The sequence below is a fragment of the Mus caroli genome, unplaced genomic scaffold (genome assembly GCF_978045245.1).
Source record: "Mus caroli unplaced genomic scaffold, Mus_caroli_1 scaffold_5, whole genome shotgun sequence".
Lineage (NCBI taxonomy): Eukaryota > Metazoa > Chordata > Mammalia > Rodentia > Muridae > Mus > Mus caroli.
The window spans coordinates 52,454,533-52,473,839 of record NW_028227260.1 but is presented as its reverse complement, the minus strand read 5'-3'; the positions used below and the strand labels follow the sequence as shown (position 1 = coordinate 52,473,839).

The window sequence follows — 19,307 nt, the reverse complement described above, 5'->3', positions numbered from 1 at the left end:
AGGAAGAGTAGAGGAAGGGGAATCCAAAACTTCTATATTCAACAACAAAAAAATGCTATAGTGATTTTCGGTGTTTTTACTGTAATAACAATCTATCTGTATTTTTAATTTGGAATTTTGGGAAGAAAATTACACATTTTTCATACACTAGCCAAAAAAATGTGAACCACTAGAAAGTTGGACATATTTATTCCTGTTAACTAAACTTTGGAGATCTCCAGATATGACTAAGTCCTAGAGTGACAAGCAAAGAAGTTGACAGGAGAAAATACCATATCCCTGCTATCATTATGCTATATTTAGGTAATGTGTTAGTTGTGGAAGAAAATGGAGAGAAAGCTGGGATACAACAAACTCACTGTAAGAAAACAGATGAAAAATACAATGTATATGTGTTCATATGTTTCTATGCTTTTGTGTGTGTGTGTGTGTGTGTGTGTGTGTGTGTGTGTGTGTGTGTGTTGTGCATATGGAGGCCAGAGGTCAATATTAAATAGATACCGCAATCACTCTCTGTTTCACTTTTAAGGATATGATGGAGATTCAAGGCAGTACCGGCTTTGCTATGTGGCTTCATCATGGTTCCCAATGTAGATTTTCTAGATCCATTAAATACTTGAAATGTATAAGTTCATATAGATATGATTCATGTTACCATGTTGAAAACATATGTTATCATGTTTGTTTTATACTCTGAATGTATTATTATAAGGAATTCAAGTATTTCTGGCTATCTTATATTGTGTAGTAAGTTTGTTTCACATTTTTCCAATCTTAGGGAAAATAAAGATTGGAGGGGGCAGTTAAAAATGATAAGGTCAAAGGATCTCTAAGCTTAAATTATTAATGCACATCTAGAGGAGATTTCAGGTTACCATTTTAAATTGGGACCCTCTGCAAAGACTATACTTTTGTTGCTAGGTTTCACACATGTAGTATCATTGTGATGCATACAATGGAATTTTCAAAAGGATCAAGTGTCAATGTAAAGGGAGGAATATCAGGAGAGCAGACCAGGACTCCTGAAGCCCATCTTGTGGAAAAGGACTCTTACAAATCAGAATGAAGAGAAAGGGTGAGTTGAAAGAGAAAACTTGAGAAACTCAATGAGTGCTTCTTAATATAGATAGCATTATTTTTCAGTATATGAGAAATGATTTTGTAATCAGTTGCAGAAGATTTGTCTGCCCTTTTTTCCCACAGAAGTGTTAGTCTAAGATTCACTGATCTGAATCAGGAGATAAATGTGTTCATATTTGATTCTATGACCAGAAATCAAGTAGAGGTAATACTTGGATTTGTCATTAATCTTTCAAAATAATCTCAAGGTAAAATAAAATTAGATTTTGAACTATCATATTTAAGTTCCTACATATTTAAGGTACTAAAGTATAAGGAAGGAAACTTCCTTCCTTATATAATTCTTATTTATAAGAAGTGGCTAATTGATGTTGTTTCAGCCAAAGGATCTAAAAGATGTATATTATAGATTTTTTCCACAACAGTCACCGTGTTTTAATATGATTTAAATGGAACTGGATCCAAATAATGGTATCAGAAAGCAGGAGACAATGCAGTGTTCAGATGTCATGAAAACTCTTCCAGGAAACAACATTTGAAATGGGAGAAAAGGTTGCTGGGATTGTCAGTCTAAGAAAGTAGTGGTCAAATCCCAGAGACATGGATGACTGCAGTCTGGAGCCAACAACCCTCCCCAACCCACAGTTTCTAACCTGCACCTGGATTGTGTAGGGGTGTTATCAGTCCTGAACCATGTATATGACACTAGGAACTCTTGACAACTGTTTTAAAATATCAGCTGCATTGAAGTTAGACATTCCTAAATGACTAATAATTTCATTGCTTGGAAAAGCACCATGGGCTGGTGAGATGGCTCAGTGGGTAAGAGCACCCGACTGCTCTTCCGAAGGTCAGGAGTTCAAATCCCAGCAACCACATGGTGGCTCACAACCATCCGCAACGAGATCTGGCTCCCTCTTCTGGAGTGTCTGAAGACAGCTACAGTGTACTTACATATAATAAATAAATCTTAAAAAAAAAAAAAAAAAAAAAAAGTTAAAAAAAAAAAAAAAGAAAGAAAAGGCAGTACTTGAAAGTTCCAATGACATAGGGCCGGGCGTGGTGGCGCACGCCTTTAATCCCAGCACTCGGGAGGCAGAGGCAGGCGGATTTCTGAGTTCGAGGCCAGCCTGGGCTACAGAGTGAGTTCCAGGACAGCCACGACTACACAGAGAAACCCTGTCTCGAAAAGCCAAAAAAAAAAAAAAAAAAAAAAAAAAAAAAGGAAAAGCACCTGCCCAGAATGGAGAAAGACATCAGACCTCTGAGGAAAGGCCAGGTTGGCAGTTGACTTTGTAGGAAGGGAGAAAAGAATTGTCAGAGGCTCTGAGAAAACATCCCTGCGAGAAAGAGACTTCAGGCTTCTGGGTCTGCTAACATGAGGATTTTGCTTCCATGGAGCAGGGTTATGGGAAGAAGATGGCCCCATGGGTAAGCAAGCTGTTTATCTGAGAAACTCTAAACTGAGCCTTGTGGGACCACAAGCTTCCTGGGACAAGCCAACATGACAGGCCCAGGATTGTCCTTACCTGGTTCCAGGACCCCTGGGGTGCTACCAAGAGTCTTCTTCAGTCATTCTAAGTCCCTCTCCAGAGCTCATGGCCAGTCAAAGCCCACAGTGTCAGTCGGAAGGACCCACAAGGGCCATTGTCCCCTTCCTCCATTTCAGAATACTCTAATCTCCTCCCTCCTCTTGACATATCTCCACTTGTCCAGGTGATGCTTTGTTCTGGGCAGGGCTGCCACCAGGAGAAGGCTTCCACAGGCCCAAGGAGCATTTCTTCCTGAGATGACTTCCAGTTGGGCTGTCAGAATGCCAGCTGGGCTGGCATTCCCATAGGGTGACACACGGTTCAGATGACCAGAGACTGCAAATATTTGCCCAGCTTCCAAACACATTTAAAGCAGCCTGGGCATACTTGTAAATATCTTACATTCAAGGAACGATAAAAGGGTGAAAACTAGATCCATGTTTACCAAGTCACAGGTAGATAGGAGAAAGCAGAAAGCCCTGGCTTATTGCTGCACACTTGTAACAATGGGAGCACAATGTCCTCTGTGTTTTCTTTCTTTCCTTTTTTTAAGGCATTTTTATTAGATTTATTTATTTATTTCTTCATTTACATATCAAATGCTATCCCCAAAGCCCCCTATACTTCTCCCAACCCTGGTTCCCAACCCACCCACTCCCACTTCCTGGCCCTGGCATTCCCCCCTGTACTGGGGCATATAATCTTCGCAATACTAAGGGCCTCTCCTCCCATTGATGACCAACTAGGCCATCCTCTGCTACATATGCAACTAGAGACACAGCTCTGGGAGTACTGGTTAGTTCATATTGTTGTTCTTCCCAAGCCATTTTTATGTAGAACATGTTCTGTTTGCCTTCCTTGACAAACCTGCATAACTTCCTTGAAGTCTAAATTCGGCAAAGCCCTTCCAGGCGGGGTGGACACTTCTGCCCCAGAGCTCGTGTCTCTAGCTGAATATGTATCAGAAGGTGGCCTAGTCAGTCATCATTGAGAAGAGAGGCCCCTTGGTCTTGCAAACTTTATATGCCTCGGTATGATGGAACGCTAGGGCCAAGAAACGGGAGTGGGTGGGTAGAGGAGTGTAGGGAGAGTCTGGGAGACTTTTGGGATAGCATTTGAAATGTAAATGAAGAAAATACCTAATTAAAAATAAATTTAAAAATGTTATATACATAAAAAAAAGTCTAAATTTGGAGTTCTCAGTGTTCCAGAACTTTAGTAGTGATCTGGCTCTCTGGGTTCCAGGTGTTTTCTTGTGGTGTCTACTGAACTCTCTCCTCTTGGCAAATCTCAATATTGGAGGACAAGAAGGAGCAGTGACTCTCATATAACCCGTAGAACTGAGTTGAGGTGTTTCATTTTGTTCATGTATTTTAGTGTTTGTATATGGAATATATATTGTCCTGGAGCATATTGGCATTGTGCACTACAAGATACCATTTAATTAACTAGAACTTTTTAGAAAAGCAAACTTCTCTCAATCTGAATAATCCAAATGATTTATAAAAGTTCCAAAAAAAAAAACCCCAAACAAACAAAAAACAAAACAAAACAAAACAAAGCAAAACAAAACAAAACAAAACAAAACAAAACAAAACAAAACAAAACAAAACAAAACAAAACAAAAAACAAAGTATCTTTTGTATCTAAATCTAATTTGGGTAACTTTTCAAAAACTATAAAATTTACATAAATAAATAAGGTAGTATTTCAATATATGTATACATTGTATAATTGTGAAATGTTGAAGTATATATTCTCAAAAATTCATCATTTATTTATTCATGATGAAATCTCTCAACGTCATTTCTTTGAGCTAACAGAAATGTGAAGGCTATTTTTACCTCAATTTGATAGAGCAAAACCAAACTTTTACCTATTTGACTATAGTTTAGTGTTCATTAACCAACTTTTAGCATTTTTCCCTTTCCTCATTTTTCCTAGCCTCTGGAAACCACGACTCTATTCAAAAATTTTATGGGGTCAATAATTTTAGATTCCATATACAAGTGAGATTATGATATGCTTGTCTTTATGTGTCTATCTTACTTTAGTTAACATGATTAACTTCAATTACTCTCTCAAGAAGCTGGACTCCATTTAAATTGGGGTATAGAGCTAAACAAAGAATTCTCAACTGAAGAATACTGAATGGCTGAGAAACACCTGAAAAAAATGTTCAATATCCTTAATCATCAGGGAAATACAAATCAAAACAACCTAGAGATTCCTCCTCACTCCAGTCAGAATGGCTAAGATCAAAAATTCAGGTGACAGCAGATGCTGGCAAGGATGTAGAGAAAGAGGAACACTCCTCCATTGCTGGTGGGATTGCAAGCTTGTGCAACCACTCTGAAAGTCAGTCTGGAGTTTCCTTAGAAAATTGGACATAATACTACCAGAAGATCCAGCAATACCTCTTCTGGGCATATACCACTATGGGCATACTCCACTATGTTCATAGCAGCCTTGTTTATAATAGCTAGAAGCTGGAAAGTATCCAGATGTCCCTCAAGAGAAGAATGGATATAGAAAATGTGGTACATTTACACAATGGAGTACTACTCAGCTATTAAAAAACAATGAATTTATGAAATTATTGGATAAAAGGATGTAACTGGAGGATATCATCCTTAGTAAGGTACCCCAATCACAAAAGAAGTTATTAGATATGCACTCACTGATAAGTGGATATTAGCCCAGAAACATAGAACACCAAAGATACAATTTGCAAAACACAAGAAAACCAAGAAGATGGAAGACCAATGGGTGGATACTTCATTTCTCCTTATATTGAGAACAAAATACCCATGAAAGGAGTTACAGAGACAAAGTTTGGAGCTAAGACGAAAGAATGGACTATCCAGAGACTACCCTACCCGGCCATCCATCACATAATCAGTCTCCAAACCCAGACACTATTGCATATGCCAGCAAGATTTTGATGAAGGGACCCTGGTATAGCTGTCTCGTATGAGGATATGGCAGTACCTGGCAAATACAGAAGTGGATGCTCACAGTCATGTACTTGATGGAACACAGGGCCCCCAATATATGAGCTAGAGAAACTTACCAAGAGCTGAAAGGATCTGCAACCCTATAGTTGGAACAACAATATGAACTAATCAGTACCCCCAGGAGCTCATGTCTTTAGCTGCATATGCAGCAGAAGATGGCTTAGTCGGTGATCACTGGGAAGAGAGGCCCCTTGGTCTTGCAAACTTTATATGCCCCAGTACAGGGAATGCCAGGGCCAAGAAGCAAGAGTGGGTGGGTAAGGGAGCAGGGTGAGGGAAGGGTATAAGGGACTTTTGTGATAGCATTTGAAATTTGAAATGCATATAAATTGCATACACTAGCAAGATTTTGCTGAAAGGATCCAGATATAGCTGTCTCTTGTGAGACTCTGCTGGGGCCTAACAAACACAGGAAGTGGATGCTCACAGTCAGCTATTGGATGGATCACAGGGCCCCCAACGGAGGAGCTATAGAAAGTAACCAAGGAGCTAAAGGGATCTGCAACCCTATAGGTGGAACAACAATATGAAATAACCAGTACCCCCCCGGAGCTCGTGTCTCTAGCTGCATATGTATCAGAAGATTGCCTAGTCATCCATCACTAGAAAGAGAGGCCCATTGGTCGTGCAAACTTTATATGCCTCAGTACAGGGGAACGCCAGGGCCAAGAAGTGGGAGGTGGGTGGTTGGGGGAGTGGGTGGGGGAGGGTTGGGGGACTTTTGGGATAGCATTGGAAATGTAAATGAAATCAATACCTAAAAAATAAATAAATAAAATGAAAAAATAAAAAAAATAAAATGAAAAAAAAGAAAATATCTACTATAAAATGATTTTGTTTTGATTTTCCTTATTCCTTTCATATATTATATCTTTAACACAATTTTTCCTCTATATATCCTCTCTCCGCTATATCCCTTACTTTCCCATTTACCTACAGAAAAGAGCATGCTAGAGGGGATATCAACTGAACAATACATAGCAAACTACAACAAAACTAGGCACAATCCTTCATATCACGACTGGACAAGGAGACCTAGTAGAAGTAAAGGAGTCCACAGAAGAGGCAAAAGGGTTAGAGACACACTCAACTCCTACTGTTAGAAGTTCGACAAGAACACCATGCTACACATATGCACAAGACTTAGCTCAGACCCATACAGGCTCTGTGATTGTTGCTTCAATCTCTTTGAGTGTCTGTGAGCCTTGTTTTCTTGATTCTAAGGGTATATGTTCTCATGATGTCCTCATCCCTTTTGACTACAACAGTCCTTCACTCTTCCATGAAGTTTTCCAAGTACCACCTAATATTTAGCTGTGGACCTCTGTGTCTGTTCCCTCTCTAAAGATTATTAACTAGGCACATATATATGAGTAGAGCAGAATATCATTAGCTATCATCTCATTCTCTCTCTCTCTCTCTCTCTCTCTCTCTCTCTCTCTCTCTCTCTCTCTCTCTCTCTCTCTCCCTCTCCCTCTCTCTCTCTCCCTCTCTCTCTTTCTCTCTTTCTCTTTTTCTCTCTCTACCAGTTGTTTGTTTCTATCCTAGGTCTCTGGGCTAATCAGTCTCTGGTTCATGGCTCTCCAGGACATGTCAAGCATATGCACCCTCTCAAGGAATGGGCCTCAAGTAGGACCCATAATTGATTGACCACTCCAAGAATTTCTGTGTCACATTACCCTAGCACATCTTGAAGCAGAGCAAATGATAGGTCGGAGGTTTTAGAGCTGGGCTGATGTCCTAGTCATTCTTAACTCTGGACTTCTTGAACTGTTACAGAAGATGACCAGTTCAGGGTCCTTATCCCCCATTACTATGAGTCTCTGCTGTTGTCACCCTCACTAGACACCATGGAATTTCCCCTGCATTTTGTTTCCAAATTGCCCTGAAATACTCACAAACATTAACAGTCTCTCCCAGTACTCTTTTGCAACTCCCACCTGACCCACCATGTTCCCATCTCCACCAGCCCCCTCCCCATCCATCTACAAAATATATTCAATTTCTGAATCTTAGGGAGGTCCCCCACCACTCCCCCTTGAATATTACTTGTTATTTAGCCTCTCTGGTCTGCGGATTTTGACATGATTATCCTTTACTTAAGAGCTAATATCAACTTATAAGTGAATACATACCATGTTTTTCTTTCTTGGCCTGGGTTACTTTACTTAGGATTTTTTTTTCTATTTTCATCCAATTGCCTATAAATTCATAATGTCTTTTTTTAAAAAGAAGAAAGTGATACCCTGTTGTGTAAATATACCACTTTTTCATCCATTCTTCTGCTGAGGGAGTCATCTAGGTAATTTCCAGTTTCTAGCTATTATAAAGAAAGCCTCAGTGAACATAGTTCATCAAGTGTTCCTAGGTAAGGATGAAACAGCCTTTGGTTATATACCTAAGAGTAGTATAGCTTGGTATTGAGGTGAAAAGATACCAAATTTTCTGAGAAACTGCCATGTTGATTTCTAAAGTGGTTGTAAAAATTTGCACTCCAACCAGTAATAGAAGAAAGTTCTCCTTGCTTCACATCTTCACCAGCATGAGCTGTTATTTGTGGTTTTGATCTTAGTCATTCTGACAAGTTTAAGGTGGAATCTCAAAGGCATTTTGATTTGCATTTTTCTGATGGGTTGAGCATTTTTTTTAAGTGTTTCTCTGACATTTGAGATTCCCCTGTTGAGAATATACTGTTGAGATTTGTATGCCACTCTTTAATTAGGTTTTGATTGTTTTGTTTTGTTTTGTTTGTTGATGTTTTAGATACTAGACCTCTGTCAGATGCTGAGTTGGTGAAAACCTTTTCTCATTTTGCAGGCTACAGTTTTGTCCTATTGTTGATGGCCTTTACCTTACAGAAGCTTTTCAGTTTCATGCAGTCTTATTAGTTCATTAGTGATTAGTGATGTTAGTACCTGTGTAATTGGTGTTCTGTTCAGGAATTTGTCTCCTGTGCCAATTCATTCAAGGCTTTCTATTCTTTACTTTCTCTTCGTTTAGAATTAGTGAATCTGGTTTTATGTTCAGGAGGTTGATACACTTGGACTGTGCTTTGTACATATATATATATATATATATATATATATATATATATATATATAATTTGAATTCTTCTACATGCAGACATCCAGTTAGACAAGCACTAATTGTTTAAGATGCTTCCTTTTTCACTGTGTATTTCTGCCTTATTTATCAAAAATAAGGTGTTCATAAGTTTGTGGATTTATATATAATTCTTCAAATAGATTCCATTGATCAACATCTTGCTTTTGTGTCAGTACCATATGGCTTTTCCTACTATATAACTTTCTAGTACAGCTTGAAATTAATGATGACGATACTTTCAGATGTTCTTTCATTGTACATGACAGTTTTATGTATACTGTTATTGTTGTTGTTTTCCATATGACAATACATATTTGCCTTTCAAGATATATAAAGTATTGTGTTGGAATTTTGATGAGGATTATCTTGAATTTATGAATTGTTTTTGGCTAAATGGACATATATACTATGTCAATCCTACTGATCTTTGATTTGAGCTTGGGAGGTACTTCCATTTTTTTAAATATATTACTGAATTTCTTTCTTCAAGTCTTTAAGTTTTCGTCATACAAGTCTTCTACTTTCTTGGTTGAAGTTATTCCAATATACTTTATATTATGTGTGACTATTGTGGCAAACACTTTTTTTCTGATTTCTTTCCTGGCCTATTTGTCATTTTTATATAGGAGGACTACTGATATTTTTTCCTTTTGAGGTAATCTCGTATCTATATATTTCATTGAAGATTTTTATCAGCTATATGAGTTACCGAGTTACCTGTAGAATTTTTGGAGTCACATAAGTATACAATCATACCTGCAAATAATGATACTTTGATTTACTCCTTTCTAATCTGCATCCCCTTGATTCCCTTCATTTGTCTTATTTTTCTAGCTAGAACTTCAACAGCTATGCTGACTAGATATGGAGAAAGTGGACATTCTTGACTGGTTCCTGATATTATTAGAATTGCTTTGAGTTTCTATCCACATAATTTGATATTGCCTGTAATCTTACTGTCAAATTTCCTTTATTATGTTTATGTATATTCCTTGTACCTCTATTCTTTCCAAAACTTTTCTCATGAAGAAGTTTTGTTATTTTAAATGACTTTTCCTGCATCTAAGGAAATGATCATGAGTGGATTCTTTTTCTTAAAGTTTGATTATATGGTGTATTACATTGATAGATTTTCATATGTTGAACCATCTCTGCATCTCTTGAAGCTTACTTGATCATGGTGGATGAACTTGTGATATATTCCTGGATTTGTTATATGAGTCTCTTATTGGATATTTTTGCATCTATGTTCATTTCATGAGGGAAATCAGTCTGTAGTTCTCTTTCTTTGTTGAATGTTTTGTTGGTTTATGAATCAGAGTGACTCTAACCTCAGAAATGAATTAGATGATTTTCTTTGTGTTCTTATTTTGAGAAATAATTTGAGGAGTATTGGGGTTATTTATCTTTGAGAATTAAGGGATATTTTGTTCAGATACTTCCTCTCCATGAACATTTTTTGGTTGGAAGACTTTAAATGATTGTTTTTATTTCCTTAGGGATTATATGTCTATTTAATTGTTTATCTGAACTTGATTTAACATATGTAAGTGGTATATATCAAATCCATTTCTTTAGGTTTTTATGAAGTACAAACTTTTAATGTATAAATTAATGAGCCTTTGGACTTCTTCCATATCAGTTGATATAGACTTTTCACTTCTGATTTTATTAACTGGGATATTTTCTCTATCTTTCAGTTATCTTGGATAAAATTGTATCTATTTTTCTGATTTTTCTCAGAATAAAAAAATATATATCTTTGTTTCATTGATTGTGTTAGTCTTCTTTTTCCTATTTTATTGCTTTCAGCCTTCAATTTGATTTTGCTGCCTGTTGTGTGTCTCTGCTACATTTTCTTCTAGAGCTTTTGGGTGTCCCTTTATGTTCCTCATATGATATCTCTCCAATTTCTTACCTTATGCACTTAGTGCTATGAACTTTCCTCTGAGCACTGATTTCATTATATCTCACAAGATTTGGTATGTTGTGCATCCATTTTCACTGATTTCTTGGAAGTCTTTAATTTATTTCTTTATTCCTCTACCCAATTGTCACCCAGTAAAGGGTTGTTCAGTTTCCATGCGTTTGGAGGCATTCTGTTGTTTCCTTTGTTGTTGAAATGAAGCATTAATCTATGGTGATCTGCTTTGATTCAAGGGGTTAATTTACCTGTATCTAATGAACCTTGCTTTCTGACCAAGTATGTGGTCAATTTTGAAGGAAGTTCTGTGAGGTGCGGAGAAGGTTTATTCTTTTGTAGGTCCCCATTTTGAGTGAATTTGTTAAACATGGTGAGTCCTCTCCAGTGTTTCGTTTCCTCTGAGCTACAAATCCTTTAATTAACACTAAGCCATCTATATCATTTATAATACAAAAAGTTTTGACCCATGGCTCATCCAACTACTCTAATAAACTATGTCACTGTTGTTTTTTTTTTTTTTTCTTTTTAATTCCAAGAAGTGAAACAATAAACCTAGAATCTTGTCTCAACATGTGCAGGGTTACAGTGCTTGAAGCATTGTTACTCATTGTTGTCCTGCAGCCTGAGATGGTACTTTTCTCAACACACAAATAAACTGAATTCTTTTAGCAATGACCTATATGACAGAGTGCAAATTTAGTGTGAGATTGTAGTATAGCTTTTAAGTATAAGGGATAAGAAAATGAAATGCTAGAAAAAATGAGATATAGTCAAGGTTGAGTATGGGCTTCTCTTTGGTGTATTAATAATACATACAGAATTTGGATAGCTTTTAAGTTGCAGGTGTAAAAGTTGCTAAGAAGCCCTGAGTAAAAAAAAAAAAAAAAAAAAAAAAAAACCTGCTCAAAAGTATAATCTACAACAAAGTTAAAAAATCTGTTTTCTTTTGTAGACAATGTTTGAAGGTACAGAGTAAATTGCTGGGTGGGAGAATAGTGTCAAAATTAGAGTTAGTGTTATTTGGGGCCTAGACATTCAAAGATAACTTTAAGATCCTGAGGAAATGTTAAAATTTGAGGTTACATGTTACTTTTTGGCCCTAAGTAAGCCCAAATAGCTTTAAGAGGATGCATGTTATTTCTGTAGGCAATTTTCCCTATTAGTTTTCTTTGAAGTCTCCTGGCTCTGTGGCTCTTATCAGCAGGGAAGTCAGGAAAATTCCAAAGGGCTTCTGTTTTCTTCCTATGTACCTTTAATTCTGTCTTTTTATACTGCCTCAAATGGACCTATTTAAAAGCAGTCAGCTTATTCAGCTTTCTCTTTTTTTCTAATTACTGCATACTCTTAAAATCTATTCCCTAATATTTTCCTAGGGTTTTTACATGTAAGAATTAGAAATTCAAGAACTTCCTGGGTAGCATAGCATATCTCCTTATGGTCCACATTTTTGAACCTCATCTCTAGAGCCCTGCTAAGACATGACATGGATCTGGTTATAGTATGTAGTCAATAGGAAAACTTGGATACTGAAAGTATTCCTTGAGATATAATGACATAGATATGCCATACTTAGCATCTTTTTCAGGAATAGGTACCTGTCATTTCCACAAATAGAGCAAGATGTTTTCCATTTGGCTAGGTCTAAGAGGACAATAATGAATAGATTAGGTACAGTGGTACCTTTATCATGGAAGGAAGGAGACTACTTCAGTTAAAACTAATATATTGGCATATGAAAAGTTAGTGTCTGGGTTTGGTGGCTGATTATGGGATGGATTCCCCCTGTGGGGTAGTCTCTGGATGGTCAATCTTACTTACTTTCTTTTTTTTTTTTTCTTTTTTCTTTTTTACTCTTATTTTTTTAATTAGGTTTTTTTTTTCATTTACATTTCCAGTGCTATTCCAAAAGTACCCCATACCCTCCCTGCACACTCCCCCCCCCACTCCCACTTCTTGGCCCTGGCGTTCCCCTATACTGAAGCATATAAAGTTTGCACGACCAATGGGCCTCTCTTTCCACTGATGGCCGACTAGGCCAACTTCTGCTATACATGCAGCTAGAGACACGAGCTCCGGAGGGTACTGGTTAGTTCATATTGTTGTTCCACGTATAGGGTTGCAGACCCCTTTAGCTCCTTGGGTACTTATCAATCTTTCATCTTAGGTCCAAACTTTGTCTCTGTAAATCCTTCCATGGCTGTTTTGTTCCCTATTCTAAGGAGGAATGAAGTATCCACACTTTGGTCTTCCCTCTTCTTGATTTTTTTGTGTTTTGCAAATTGTATCTTGGATATTCTAAGTTTCTGGGATAATATCCACTTATCAGTGAGTGCATATCAAGTGACTTCTTTTGTGATTGGGTTACCTCACTAAGGATGATATCCTCCAGATACATCCATTTGCCCAAGAATTTAATAAATTAATTTTTAATAGCTGAGTAGTACTCCATTGTATAAATGTACCACATTTTCTGTATTCATTCCTCTGTTGAGGGATATTTGGGTCTTTTCCAGCTTCTGGCTATTATAAATAAGGCTCTTATGAACATAGTGGCACATGTGTCCTTATTACCAGTTGGAACATCTTCTGGGTATATGCCCAGAAGAGGTATTGCTGGATCTTCTGGTAGTACGATGCCCTATTTTCTGAGGAAACTCCAGACTGATTTCCAGAGTGTTTGTACCAGCTTGAAATCCCACCAGCAATGGAGGAGTGTTCCTTTTTCTCCACATCCTCCCCAGCATCTGTTATCACCTGGATTTTTGATCTTAGCAATTCTGACTGGAGTGAAGTGGAATCTCAAGGTTGTTTTGATTTGCTTTTCCCTGATGATTAAGGATGTTGAACATTTTTCCAGGTGTTTCTCAGCCCTTCGGTATTGCTCAGTTGAGAATATTTGCTTAGCTCTGTACCCCAATTTTAATGGGGTTATTTGAATTTCTGACATCCAGCTTCTTGAGCCCTTTGTATATATTGGATATGCCAGCAAGATTTTGCAGAAAGGTCCCTGATATAGCTATCTCGAGTGAGGCTATGCTAGTGCCTGGCTGAAAGACTCAAAAACTCCCAAAGGGAGGCACTTACTCAAGCCTCGGGTCAGCCGCGCACCCAAGAAGACACTGAGACCGAACTTAAGATGTATAGAGAGTAAGATTTAATACAGCAATGACAAGAAAGCACATAAAAGCACATATACCAGATATCTGGGGTCGAAGCTCATGCAGCAGGTGCAGAGGAGATTCGGCAATTAGCCCAAACTTTTCACAGGCTTTTATAGGAAATAGCCAAGGGAAAAGTACAAGTTTTACGTCACCAAGGGGCTTTGCCAAGGGGCTTTACATAACCAAGGGGTCGTGTCCTATATTTTGGCAATGTACTCGATCTATTGGAACATTCTGGGATAGTACCAGGAGGCCCCTATCTCAAAAATGTTCTTGGCATAGTCTTCAGTTAGGAGGGGTAGGACTAGGTTTGTTCCAGGAGACCCCTTATCTAAAAAATGTTCCTGAAGCAGTTTCCAATTGGGAGGGGGTACCTTGGGGTAAAAAGTTCAGGAGTGCTCCGGGAACAGTCTCTGGATGGGAGGGGTAAGAGAGTTCAGGAAAAGTTCAGGTGTTCAGTAATTTTCCCTCTTTCATTCCCCCCTTCTTTTAGGGACAAGCTCTAATCTTAGAGCTGGGTACCGGCTTCCTGAAGGACCCGATATTGTTGCCTTAATACCATAACTTGCACTGCATTTATTCTTTCTCTGATAAAAGCCACTAACTTATTAAGAATGCAGGGGCCGAGAGTGAGCAAAAGCATAAGTGTAATTAAGGGTCCTGCTATGGAGGAGAGGAGAGTGGTAAGCCAAGGGGACTTATTAAACCAGCTTTCGAACCATCCTTGTTGGCTTTCTCTCTCTCTCTTACGCATATCTAGGCGTTCTCTAAGTCTGGCCATAGAGTCTTTGATTACTCCTGAATGATCAACATAAAAACAACATTCTTCTTTTAGGGCAGCACAAAGTCCTCCTTCTTTGAGGAATAATAAGTCTAATCCCCTCCTATTTTTGCAGCACTACTTCAGACAGGGAAGTTAAAGATTCTTCTAATTTAGTTATAGACTGTTCTATAGTTCTAATATCAATGTCCATAGCTGTACGTAATTCTTCATAGTATTGGGGGGTCTGAATTAAGGCAGCGGTCCCTGTACCTACTCCCGCTGCTACTCCCAATCCCAAAAGTACTGCCAGAGTTAAGGTAATGGGCTCTCTTCTCCAGCGGACCCGATGATCAAACTTATCTAAAAAGGAGCTATCATCATGATATAGGAGTCTAGGAATAAGCTGAACTAAAATGCAGAAGTCTTTGGAACTATTAAAAACAGATATAGATACACAAGGAGTGAGACCGGTATTGCAAGCCCATACTGTGTCTATGGGGGGCACCAGATACTGACCACTTTTGCTAGGCTGGATGTTCTGGGTCTGATTACAAAGGTGCCGTTTATCCTGGGGCGCCTGGCCTAAACAGAGTCCACTTCCTGAAACTGCTTCCAGAGTCAGCTTTCTGTTTTCTCCCCAAAGGCATTGAGAATGATCTGAAGTAGTATTATAAGTCCTGATCTGAGCAATTCCTTCATAATAAGGGGGCCTAGAGGCATAGCATAACCAACATGATTGAGTCATATTAGGATTAGTCCTATTCAACACCAAAAAAGCTCCTTGAACTAGACTGACCAGACGGCTTTCTGTATCTAGGGGCGGTGGGGAAACTAAGGTCGGTAGGGAAGGTCTCACTGTTCTGGGCTGTGGAGTTGGTGGAGCTGGTACAGCCGGGACTTGTGGGGGAGCTGGTACTATTGGGGGACCCTGTTCTGTCACAGTCAGCCTGATTGTAAAAATGAACCCAGGGTCTCTGGATACACGCCAACCCCACTTATTTCCTTTAAGCCAACTTAAACGATTTTGTTTTCCTTTTTCAGTGAATTTTATAAGTAGGGGGTTGCAGTATTTACCTTTGCATGGTCCTGGGGGGCTGTTTTCAGTAGCACACCCATAAGCTCCTATGGCGGCCTCATCTGGATGGAGGTCGCCATAGTTTGGATATTTATGGGGATCTCTTTCTCCTTGATATAGCTTATCATAACCACTACCTCGTTTTACCGTGATTAGATCCCAGTCAGAGGAAGGCTTCCAGTAGGCATCCCCTGTCGTTTCACATGTCCATTTGCCACAGAAATAATCTGATGCCCCCCCACATTTTTGTTGAAGCTCTTTGTTTTGACCCTGACCAGGGCAAACATAAAACTGTGCAGCTCTAAGATTAGCTCGGTAGAACTGCCCTGAACACCCATACGTGTTCCCTATTCCACCTGGAACACACCGCTGTTCAGGGGGTGGGTTACTAAGATCAGTATGGTCAGGGAGGTCCCAATTGGGAGATCCTGCTACTAACTTACAAATGTCAGGTGTGAGATCAGGCCACCAAGTCCAAGGGGGATGTGCTGCAGTGATTGCCCATACAATGTTTCCCTCCCCATTAAGCACTTCCCATGACTGTTGAATCGGGGCAAGAGGGTTGTCGTTCCCTAGGCTTAGGGTGGCCCCCACGACACAAGCGAAGTTTAAGAGGATTGTCAGTAGTTGCCACCGTCCAGTTGTCTTCATGGTTGCCTCTACCCTGGCTAGGAGCCTTCTTGACGTGGGAGGCGTGGAGTTGTTAACAGTACCAGATATGGTCCTTTCCACCGAGGCTCAAGAGTGCCGGTGCGATGTCATCTGACAAGGACCGAACTGCTGTAGTCCCAGGTGCATGAGCTTCTTTGATCTGGTCCCAGATCTGTGTTCTGACAACCTCCAAGGCCTTTAAATGGGTAAACAGAGCAGAGGGTGAGGAAGAGTCAACACAGGGATCCAATATCCTGCTAGACTCAGTCAAAGAAGTAAAACGTCCAGGTGTGTTTCGGACTCTGAGAAGCACAAAGGGAAGGAGGGTCACCCAGTCTTTACCGCCAGTCTCAATAACTAATTTAATTAGGGTCTGGGCATGACGCAGGTGCACGTAGATCAGATCTCTGGCTGGAACTGGTGAGATGTCCTTGGGGTATCCAGCTCGTTCACTGTAACCAGTTGTGACCAGGCTTTTTTCTGTACCACCTGCAAGCCCTTTTAACTTAGCATACAGAGCATTATTAACAACATAGGTTTAAACACATTATTTGAGACTATGATGGGCATAGGAGTCTCATAAAGGATCTTAAAAAGAGTAAAACTGAATCAAGAAATAGGGCATAGGGAAGGAACACCAAGTCCATGCCAGTCTCCACGATTAATTTTGTCAAGGTCTGTCTTAGAGTTTTAAACTAATTTTTATCTATCCTGAGCTCTGAGGTCTATACACACAATGTAATTTTTGACCTCTGAATACTTGGCCACACCCTGACTTACCTGGGCAACATTATCTGACACTATTGCTTTTGGCACTCTTGGAAAAATTTTCTTTAATAATCTTCTTGATGACTATGTGAGCAGTCTCATTTATCCATTTTGAGAACGTCTTTTTCTGCAGATGTCAACAGCTTTCTTTGTCTGCATATTGTTCCATACAGTGGCAAAAGCATACCTGCTGTCAGTGTCATTTATAAAGCTTGTATCAAAACCACAAGTTCAGCTTTTTGGGCTGAAGTCTCTTTAGGGAGGCTGCTGGCCTAGATCACCTGCTTTTTGTCCACTGCTGCACTGCTGTCCCCGCCTTCTGCTTACCTTTAACCATGAGGCTACTGCCATCCGTGTACCAGTTCAGCATATAGGGTAAAAGGCTTAGTCAGATCTGGCAAAGCCAGAGCGGGGGCTGCAAGCAGGACTGCCTTTATGCTGTCAAAGGCTTTTTGGTGTTCCTCAGTCCAGGTGAATGGGACTTTTTCTTTAGTCCAGAATCTGCAAAAGCCCACCGTTCCCAGAAACTCACGTGGCGCAGGGTGGTGGGGGTTGGGATCAGCATCACAGCCTTTTCCTTGGCTTCGGTGAGCCACCGCTTTCCGTCGTCGGCACCTCGGTACGACATAGCTGAGCTTTCTTAGCCGATACCCGGTACCCCAACTCACCCAGTTCATTCAGGAGCTTCTAGGAGGGCCAGAATTTTTTCTTTGTCTTTGATGTCTCTGCCTTCAGCCAACCGCAGGGCTTGGGTTAGCGCCAGGAGTTCAGCCTTCTGAGCCAAAGTTCCTTCGATGAGTAGGTGAAGACTCAGCAGGTTAGCAGGGGAAGCAAAAGTCACTTGTTCTGTCAACAAAAAGCTCTAATAATGTGTCCATCAGTCAGGGAAACAATTGAATCATGTGTCCCTGACCAAAAGCCATTATGTGCAGACAAGCAGGCCATCTCTCAGTCACCAGGTCTAATTTTTCAAGTGCCACTGGTCTTTTTCAGGGTCCCAACTTCTGAGTAAGAACCTCTTTGGCAATACTTTTGTCCTCAGTCACATCTAGGAGTCCCAAAGTTGGGGACAACATTAGGGCAGTCTCAATAGCATCCAAGGCCATCCAAGGTTGTTCTTTATTTCTTATACGAAAGGCTGTTTATCTTTTTAATGCAGCAAAACCTGGAATCCACAGTTTGCAAAGACCTGTAGCGTCCAGGAACCTTTTAAACTTGCTTTGCATTGGTCAGTGGAGGAATATGAAAACACAGTCTCTTTTTAGCTGCTTCAACAGGTAGGCTACCGGTCTCTTTTAAGGACTCAGCTTCTGTGTTAGCACCCCTTCTGCTATTTCCTTACTTTTAGCCACGAACAGGTGAAGGGTTTGGTCATGAGGGGGGCTCTTCTTCTTCTTGTTAGGGAAGACTTTAATCTTTAGCCAAAAGCTTTCTTTTTTTTCTGTTGCCAGGTACTAAGTTTTCTAGTTTCCCTGACGTTTGTGACCAGCATTTCATTTTTCTTATCTTTTTTTGAAAATTTTCTGGCTCCTTATTTCTTACAGATCATCTCTAAGTGCTAGTATTATTAGCAAGTGTCACTTTGCTAGGTTCTAGTCTTTGTCATTTTTCTCTCTTTGCTCCTGTTTCTTAACTGCAATGGAGATCTCATATAATGTCTCTCTTTCTATCTATATATATCTCTTTCTTGTCTTTGCTTACTTTGAATGTTATCTAATTATTACATCTATATTTTGTCACTTAACTTTTTTCATAGTTCACCTCTTTTTACTGTTAGGTCAGATTGTCAGAGACGAGACCTCATCAGAGCCTGGCAGTTAGGTGCTCCTTACCTTGTATGTCTCCCTCACCGGAGCCCAGAACAGACTTACTGCCAGCAACTCAGGGCAGTGCCTGAGAAGAGAAAACACATGGGGCAGAGAAGGGAGTGCAGTTTTCACATCTAGCTACACCAGACCACTGATATTTCAAAATGAACACAATTTTTTCTGTTAACAGTTAGCAAGAGACAGGATACAGGGGACAGGGAAATGAGAAGCAACCAGGGAACCTTGTGGCGTCCTCAGATCAGACGCAGCAACCCGCTGAACTCAAGCATACTAGTCAGCGGAGGGAAAGAAACTAACCAGGATTTTCTCAGTAACGGCGAATGGACAGGGAGGAGCCAAGCGCCGAGTCTCCGCGGCGAAATGTGGGAGTGGCAAACAAACACTGGCAGGCAGAGGCAGCAA

The 19,307-nt window shown here is 39.7% G+C and overlaps 1 protein-coding gene across 1 annotated transcript in view; it reads left to right on the top strand.

Annotated features, from left to right (window-relative positions):
- The first annotated feature begins 1,013 nt into the window (after positions 1 to 1,013).
- The window catches only part of Cpxcr1 (CPX chromosome region candidate 1), a 40,686-nt gene continuing 22,392 nt past the window's right edge, over positions 1,014 to 19,307 (top strand). The window contains exon 1 of the mRNA XM_021153748.2: positions 1,014 to 1,075. The gene's annotated coding sequence lies outside the window, so the exon portion shown is untranslated. The remainder of the gene's footprint in view (positions 1,076 to 19,307) is intronic.